Here is a 9652-nt window from a genome sequence, read left to right as displayed (position 1 = left end):
CGTCGTAAAGTCTTTTCTTGAGGCCGTCGATAATCAAACCATTCGCCCTCTCGACTTGCCCATTTGCCCTTGGGTGAGCCACTGAAACATATTTAACCTCGATGGATGAGTTTTCACAGAATTCCCAGAATTGGTTGGCCGTGAAATTTGAACCCAAGTCAGTGATAATAGTGTTGGGGAAGCCGAAACGATGTAAGATGTCGGAGATGAAGTCGACCACCCTGTCTGGGGTAAGCTTGGCGATCGGCTTGAACTCGATCCACTTGGTGAACTTATTGATAGCCACCAGAACATGAGTAAAACCTCCTGGCGCCGTTGTGAAGGGCCAATCATATCGAGGCTCCAGCAAGCAAACGGCCAGGAAGGCGGTATGGTGATGAGGGTGTGGGCCGGGACATGAGTTTGCTTACCGAAGAACTGGCAGTTCTGACATCGACGTACCAGATCTTCGGCGTCGGACACGGCGGTAGGCCACCAGAAACCGGCTCTGTATGCTTTGCCAACCAGTGACCTTGAGGCGGCATGGTTACCACACATGCCCTCGTGTATTTCTCGCAATATGTCCAGACCATCTTCTGTTGTGACGCATTTCATGAGTACTCCGGATCGTGCGCTCCGCCGATAAAGTTTGTCTTCGACTAGGACAAACCCCTTGCTCCGTCGCATGAGGCGGGCGGCACAGCGCTTTTGGGGTCCATCCCGGTCGGTAAGACGAGATCTCGGATGAAGTCGATGAAAGGTCCTCTCCAGTCCTCACCGACCAGCAGTACCTCCCGTTCTGGTTGTACAGACCAGTGGCGGTGGAAACCGGTGGTGAAGGGCTGATGGACGGGTGCGTCAGCTCCTGAACGAATACCCCTGCCGGGACTTGAGCTCGGGTTGATCCCAGCTTGGATAAGGCATCGGCAGCAACATTGTGTTCCCGCAGCACATGGTGAATTTCTAGGCCAGAAAATTTGTTTTCTAGCTTGCGTATTTCTTGTACATAAGCTTCCATGGTCACCTTGTTGCAGTCCCACTCTTTGTTGACTTGCTGAACGACCAAGAGTGAATCGCCATATACAAGTAGTCGCTTAATCCCTAGTGATATCGCCAAACGGAGCCCGTGAAGCAACGCTTCATACTCGGCTTCATTGTTGGATACCTCCCAGAGAATTTGGAGGACGTATTTGAGTTGTTCGCCTCTCGGGGAAACGAATAAAACTCCACCGCCGCCGCCATCGAGCTTGAGAGAACCATCAAAGTACATGGTCCAATGCTCTGGCTTGTCAACTGGAGTTGAGACTTGATTTTCCCTCCACTCAGCCATGAAGTCGACTAGAGCTTGGGACTTGATTGCAGTTCGTGGCTTGAAGTCGATCGACAAAGCCCCCAGTTCCACTGCCCATTTTGAAATACGACCCGTGGCATCTTGGTTGTGTAGGATATCCGCCAGCGGGTAGTCTGTGATCACGACGATCTGGTACTCTTCAAAGTAATGGCGTAATTTCCTCGAAGTAATCAATATGCCATAGAGAAGCTTTTGGACCGCCGGGTAGCGCACCTTAGACTCCGAGAGTACTTCACTGACAAAGTATACGGGCCGCTGCACGCCAAAAGCATGGCCTTCCTCGGAGCGCTCGACAACAATAGCACTGCTAATAACGTGGGTAGTTGCCGCAATGTAAAGTAAAAGAGTCTCGCCCGGCAATGGTGCTGTGAGGATCGGGGGTGACTGTAGGTGTTGCTTGAGATGCTGCAGAGCCTGCTCGGCTTCCTCTGTCCAGTGAAACTTGTCCTGACGCTTTAAGAGTTTGAAAAAAGGTAATCCTCTCTCCCCGAGCCGGGAGATGAATCTGTTGAGAGCTGCCATGCACCCTGTAAGTTTCTGTACATCTTTGATTGTGGCAGGTGCCTCCATATCAGTGATGGCGGTAATCTTTTCAGGGTTGGCCTCAATGCCCCGGTTACTGACTATGAACCCGAGCAGTTTTCCTGACGGAACACCAAAAACGCACTTAGTCGGATTAAGCTTCCATCGGTACTTCCTTAAGCTGGCGAAAGTTTCCCCCAGATCCGCGATGAGGCCCTCGGGACTTCGAGTTTTCACAACCACGTCGTCCACGTAGGCCTCCACGTTCCGGTGTAGCTGATCAGCAAAGCACATCTGAATTGCCCGCTGATAGGTGGCGCCAGCGTTCTTCAACCCGAAAGACATCGTCTTGTAGGCATAAGTCCCAAACGGGGTGATGAACGCGGTCTTGATCTGGTCTTCTTCCTTGAGAGTGATCTGGTGGTAACCTGAGTAACAATCAAGGAAACATAACAATACGCAACCTGCGGTTGAGTCGACTACCTGATCGATGCGAGGGAGCCCAAAGTGATCCTTTGGGCAATGCTTGTTGAGATCGGTATAGTCGACACACATTCTCCATTCTTTGTTCTTTTTTAATACAAGGACAGGGTTAGCCACCCACTCTGGGTGGATTACTTCTTTAATGAATCCAGCCGCGAGGAGTTTAGCTATTTCCCGTTTGATAGCCTCCCGTTTATCGGGGGCAAAACGACGAAGTCGTTGCTTCTTTGGTACAGCCTGTGGGTACACATTAAGACTATGCTCGATCAGCTCCTTAGGCACCCCTGGCATATCCGATGGCTTCCATGCGAATATGTCTCGGTTAGCCCGCAGGAAACTGACGAGCGCGAGTTCCTATTTGTCACCCAAGCCCGCACCGATGATGGCTGTCTTAGATGAATCGCCTTCTTGGAGCTGGATCGTCTTGAGAGCCACCTTGCCCGTCGACTTGACGCCCGATTTACTAGCCTTCTTCGTCGGGATGTCCAGCTCAGCTTGAGAGAGTTGCTGTGCGGCCGCGAGTACTTCAGCGGAAGCATCTGGCACGCGGGAAGTCGATGCATACTGGATGGCTTCTTGGTTACAATCATAGGACTTCTTCAAGTCGCCTCGGAGCGTGAGCACACCGTTACGTCCTGGCATCTTGAGAAGCAAGTAGACATAATGTGGCACCGCCATGAACTTGGCGAGCGCCGGCCTCCCCAGTATGGCGTGGTAGGAAGATTCGAAGCTGGCCACCTCGAACTTGATGAACTCGGTACGATAATTCTCCCTCGTCCCGAAAGTGACTGGAAGAACAACTGTCCCAAGCGGATGCGCGGCATTGCCAGGAACAATACCATAAAAAGGAGCTTTGCTCGGAGCAAGTTTGTTGGTGAGGTCCAGACCCATCTTCTTTAGTGTACTGGCGAAGATAAGATTGAGTCCGCTCCCGCCATCGATAAGAACCCGAGTAAGCTTGACTTCTGCGACCACGGGATCCAGCACCAGTGGGAACTTCCCTGGTTCGGAGAAGCTAGTCCATTGATCGTTACGGGAAAATGATATGGGGACCTCCGACCATCGGAGTGGTCGTGGTACCGCTGGTTCAACTGACAGGATCTCTCGTAGCAGCAACTTCTGTTTCCGCTTGGAGCAAAAATCTTCGTCACCGCCAAAGATAACATTGACGGTCTTGGAGGCATCCTGGAACTTGGGCGTCTCAGATTTGTCTTCCTGTTCCTCGTCTTCGGGCTCTTTGCCTGTCGACTTGTTCTTCTTGCCGTTGCCAGGAGAGCCGAAGGTGCGCTTGAGCTGAAAGCAGTCGATCGCTGCGTGTTTGGAGTTGACACACCACGGGCACTTCTTCTGCAGGAGTTTTTCAAACTGCTCCTGTGTGGTCGACTTCTTGCCCCGCGAAGGACGGTCCACAGCCGCGACGAGATCGTCTGGCTTGCGCTTTCGGGAAGAACCCGAAAAATCCCGCTGGCCTTTGTCAGCCCGGTTATCGTTGTTGCGCTTATGGTTGAGGTCGGTACGTCTTGGAAACCTCTCGCGCATCTTTTCTTCTTGTTCAGACCAGTCGTGCATTATGTCGCGTAAACCTGCAACTGTCTTTGGCCTGTTACGCCCAAAATCACGATATATACCTGGGTCAGTGAGGCCGTTGTAGAAGCAGTCGATAATGTCCTCTTCTGAGATGTTGGCGATGGTGGCCCGCACATCAAAGAAACGGCGGGTGTAGGATCGGAGGAGTTCATTGCGCTCTTGCTTGCACTGGGCGAGGTCGTGCCGGGTTCCTGCTCGAGATATGGCCCCCTGAAAGTTATCGATGAAGACCTTCTTGAGGCCTTCCCAGGAGTCGATGGAATCGCTGGGGAGACTTTCCAGCCAAGTCAACGGTGCAGGTTCCAAAGCCATCGGAAAGTAGACGACCTTGGTAGTGTTGGAGCCGCCAGCCACCTCAATGGCAGTAGAATAACAGCAGAGCCATTGCTGGGGGGCCTGCTTGCCGTCATACTTGGTAATGCCAATTGGCTTGAAACCCTCCGGGTACTTGTAGTTATTGAATCTCGCAGTGAACGCGGGGAAACGATCGCTGCAGTCAGCATCGTCTCGCTCGACTACCTCGCGCTCCCGTCGCCTCGAGTCGAGGACTGACCGGGCATCGCGCCCCTCATTGATCTTCTGACGAAGATCAGGTTGGTGACGTGGAGGATTGGGCTGCCTCGGGTTGTTTGCCGGAGGTGGCTGTCGCCTCCCACCGGTGATCTGGCTTCCACCCATGCCATCATTGTTGTTGCTGCGTTGGGGTCGCGGGCGATGACCCGTTGTTCGACTTGGGGCCTGGCTTCGGCTGTCTCCGACGTGTTCGTCCCTGACGAGCGATGCCGGAGCCTGCTGGTCCAACTGGACCCACGCCCGTTGGGCGTAGATGAGTGCTTGTCGGACGTTGGGGTCGTTGCTTCGCTCGAGTAGTGCTGTTACCCGAGCAATGTTGGCCACAGGAGTCCTGAAACCACGTTCATTTGCCACGGCGAATTCGGCGTCGAGTTCGCGCTGTGCAGAACGTATGCGCTCGTTGGCGCGCCTTCTGCGAACCGCACGAGCTCTGTTCCTTGCCCGTCGCGCGTCGCGCTCGGCATCGTTCTCGTTCTCGGCTTCTGCGGTGTCTTCATCTTCCAATATGCCGTCAAGTGCGCCAATGGGGATGAGGGCGTCGTCGTCCCCTTCTTCCGCCATCAGGACTTGGCGAGTTGCGAGTTCTTCGGAAGGGGCTTCGACTAGCTCAGTCGAGCCCTCGGATATGGCAGCCAACGCCCTGCCCTCCTGAAAAGGCAAAGGCTCCAGATGGGCTACCAATCGGTCTTCATGTCCGAGTGAGTCGGACAAGTTCATCCCCCTCCAATGAACAATTCGTCCTTCGGAGGTGGTGGTGATCATCAGCCCGCAAGCGGCCAGGTGATCTTTAGCCTCCCGACATGCGGTAGCCCCGGAACCTCCCGCCTGGAGCAAAGAGTTCAAGTCCTTTTCCAACGTGGAAAAAGGAACAGTAGAAACAGACGCTGCCTCGGTCTCCCTGGCAGAGTCAGAAAACGGCAACTCGTCGAGATTATCGACAAAGTCGTCGAGCCTTGCGGCGAGTGTCTTTAGCTTGAAGGTGTCGTCGACGGTGTGCCGACGGGAACCGCCAGCGCCGTTGGCAACGCAGACCCACGAGCCAAAAACAAAGGTCGTGCCCTCAGGGAGCACGGGACTGGGGAACTTGAAAATCGCCATCGAGTTCTCCAGCGGATCTCTGATGCGCTCCCCTACCTGGCGCGCCAGCTGTCGGGTTTTATCCGGCTGCCCACCAAGGGGTATACCCAAGGTGGTAGGTTTTAGGTTGGGATGCGCCGAGATCAGGAACTCGAAGGTGCAGACAACACAAGATTTAGACAGGTTCAGGCCGCAATATGCGTAATGCCCTACGTCCTGTATGATGGTTTGTATTGCCTTGGTGTTGATCTGGTGATCTTATCTTTTGAGGGGGTCCCTGCCCGCCCTTATATATCCGGGGGGACAGGGTTACATGAATCCTAGCCTGATACTAGCTTAGGAATCGTACTCAAGTACAACTCGAGTAGTTTCCTTCTGTATCGACTAGTTCTACTCCGCATGCGAGTAGAATACAACATAAATGAGGTACAGGACATGTCCTATCCCCTAGTCCAATACGGACTCCTTAATGTACACAGCCCCGTGGCCCCGGGTCTGACAATTCCGGCAAAGGGATCACCGGCATTAGAAAGATTCAGTGAATCAGGGCAAACCTTGGGGTAGCCTTGGTTGTGAAGAAGAACGGGTGGAAAGTGAATTCCCGTGGCGAACAGGATTGGCGATGAGAAGTGCTCGACGGTGATGAAGTTCCGTGGGTGACGAAGAAACTTGCCAGGGGATTGTAGTGGGTGAAGAATGACCGGAGGAATATTCCTCACGGTGACCCGTGGCGACGATAGTCGGCTTTGCCATGGCGACGATGTTTCAGCGAAGGGATCCGAAGAGGCTCGATAAGAGGGTTCATGAGCTTTCCTGAGGTGTTGTGGTCTTGCTCGGACGATCGGTGAAGGGTAAGAGCTGCTGGATGTCGTGGACTCATGGAAGAAGCCAATAAGGCCGGATTAGTTTGCTATGCCAACTCCTTTGCGAACCTCAGGGTTTTCCTGCTCACAGGCTAAACCTCCACTGCTCACGTGCGTGTGCTGCAGAAACACGGTCGGCACACCCGCGTAGCCTCCTGCAGGATCGCCACGCTTGGTTGCATTTCCGGTGCGCCACTTCTGCTCTGCTCTCGCATCAACGGCCCCCAACCGGCATGCGCGTGGTCGGTTGCCTTGCATACGCATGCGCCTGCGGAAACGAACTGAGCCGACCATCAGTCCTGCGTCGTGCGTCGGACTTGCGTCGCGTTGCTCCTGCCTCGACCTCCGCATGGGTGAAGGAAGCTCGTCGTGCCTGGTTGCACCGCATCTCCTCCGAGCTCGTCACGCCCGACCGCTGCCTTCGCTTCGCCGCCTCTCCTTCCGGCTCGTCACGACATAACCACTCCTCCGCCTTCGTGAGGACCGTGGTCTGCCTGCATTAGGGTCGTGCCTTCCGCTGCCTTCTCCTTGACGGCCTCCAACGTTCTCCACACGCGGCCCCGCTGCTCCCGTGCGAATCCGTTCGCAGCCGCCGCACTGCAGCTCCTCCCGCACCGCGCGTGACTTCCCCGCACACCGACCCGGTCGCGGCCTGAGCGCGTCCAGCGAAGACACCGCTATGCGCTGCACGCCGTCGTCTTGCACGTCATCGCTCTGCACGTCGTTGCCCTGCACAGGCCCTCCTGCTGCCGGACTCGCGCTCGCCCCGGCCTTGCCGCATCGCTCCCGCGCACGCCCGAACCGCGTGCGTTCTTGGCCCGCATCATGTCTTGCTTACACCGCCCGTCTTCTGCTCGCACGCTGCCACGCCACGGCTGTAGCTCCACCTGCGTCTGCGCCGCGTGCCTGCACTGCCAGCCGTTCGCGCGTCCACGCTCCTGCGCCGCCACCAGCCACGCCTGCCCGCGTTACTGCTCCACCCACGCTCGCTCGCGCGCTTGCGCCTGAGCCGCCCGCGCGCCGCCTGCCGCGAGCCCCAGCTCCGCGCCACCCGAACCGCCCTGCGCCGGCTCGCTCCCGTGCGCCTCCACGCCTCCCGCGCACGCTCCGCGCAGCGCCCGCGCCAGCCGCTGCGAGCTCCTGCGCCGCCAGCCCCCGCAGCCCGAGCCGCAGCCGCCCGCGCCTGCTTGCTCGCCCCAGCGCCCAGCGCCTGCGAGCCGCTCGACTCCGCCGCCGTGCCACCACCGCGCCGAGCCGCGGCCGCCCAGCCGCGTGCGCCAGCGCCTGCTCCGGCTCCAGCCCACCGCCGCCAGCCTTGGGCCTGCGCCTACGCCCCGCGCGCGCCTGCTCGGCCCGAGCCCGCTGTTGCCTGGTGGAGGAGAGGGAGAGAGGATGAAAAGAAGGATTTGGATAGAGCTGCCGCCACTGGGGAAAGAAAAAGAAGGGGCGCCAGGGAGAAGAAACAGAGGAGAAGGAGGAATAGAATTCCTCCAAGGACTTATGCGCAATTTTAGAAAACTGCAGGGACCTTTCTGTAAAGCATAAATTTTCCATTAATCTAAAACCCGAATGAAGAAATGCCCAAAACGAAAGTTGGAGAGTTTTTCAAACTCTACAACATTGGTTTAGGGCTCAAGTTCAAAAACTCAAAACTTATATCTTTACATGTTAAATTTTGAACAAAAGTTGGATTTGAATTACTTTTGTCCTAAAGAGCGTAACTTTATAAAATTTAGGACCTAAATGCAAGTATTTGTGACACGTCATGATGACGGGATAGACTCGTCATAATGATTGGATAGACATGTCATAATGACTTGCACCTTTTACACTTTAGCCCTGAGTAACTTTGAGAATTACTTTTGTAAATCATCTACTTGCACAAAAGGACTTGTAATTTTATAAAATTACATAAACACCCTTATTTTCACCATTTTACCCAAACTTTTACACAATTCAACACATACATTTCTAATGCAACTTTTGGATAAATATATATTTTTTACAGGGGATAAAATATGAAAAACATGTTTACAAAACCACCTTTCACTTATTTTGAAATTACCCTTATCCAAACACATTTTGCAAAAACAACCCTAGGTTTTTCTGTAATTATAAAAATACCCTTTTTATTTGCACTTTAAATTTTCAAAAGCTTCACATAAACATACACAAGCTTTTCACTAACAAGCACATACTTCACACTAACAATTTAGGTGCCTAGGTTACAAGTACATGAACTGTCACAAATCCCATGCATCCCCCCTTTGGAATAAAATTGCCTAAAAAGGAATAACAAATGACATAGCTCAAAGGGAAATATTAGTAGCCTAGCGTGATAGCTCCATGAACCATGATCCTTATAAGATGGTACCAATCCATGAACCATGATCCGTATAAGATGGCATCAATTAAAATATCATTTGAAAGCTCACTAAGATGGATCAAGAATTCATGAAACTAACATGAAATGAGCTCATCTCCTCCATTATGAGTGCACAATATGATAGTGTGAAAATCAAGTGCACATTTGGATATATCAAACATAAGGAAGCTTAGATCCATGCATGTAGGTAGCTTTAGGATCTAAGAATAGGTAATGATACCAATGTAAAGACTTCAGCATTGTATACCTCTGGGGTGGTGAATCACCTTGATACAACCACTCGAAAGATGCTAATGAAGGAGCACATGTGGTACCAAAAGGTTTGGAAATATATAAGCACACGATCTATGAATTTAGATATGAACTTTAAGCTCATTAGGACATGACTCGATAGGTATGAAAGCATTTAAATTGCTCTTATAACGCTTATAGAGTTGTTAGTTCACATTAAGAGTGAACAATATTCTCTTTGGGTGATGCCATCCGGAATCACCAATCAAATATATGCACAAAGCTTTTGACAACAATGGGAAGCTTACTGTTGACGGCCATTGAATCCCACCTTGTTCGTCAGCTTCTTAAGAATAAAAGTGAGCTTCACACTATGTTCCATGCATATTTTATTTAAACAAATAAAGTTGCACATGTTTGGTGAAGTTGTGATTGCGAAAACATGTGGCAGAAATGATGACTAGAATGGGGCCAATCTCAGGTCGGCCGGCCTAGCCCCCTCTTCGCCCGGCCATGTCATCAATCAGGGGTGAAGAAACACATGTATGTTGCCCCTGACGCTTGAATTAAAGGTCGGTTTCATCGTACGAACCAAAAGGT

The sequence above is a fragment of the Panicum hallii genome, chromosome 5 (genome assembly GCF_002211085.1).
Source record: "Panicum hallii strain FIL2 chromosome 5, PHallii_v3.1, whole genome shotgun sequence".
In the NCBI taxonomy this organism is placed as follows: domain Eukaryota; kingdom Viridiplantae; phylum Streptophyta; class Magnoliopsida; order Poales; family Poaceae; genus Panicum; species Panicum hallii.
This window is presented reverse-complemented; position numbering follows the sequence as displayed.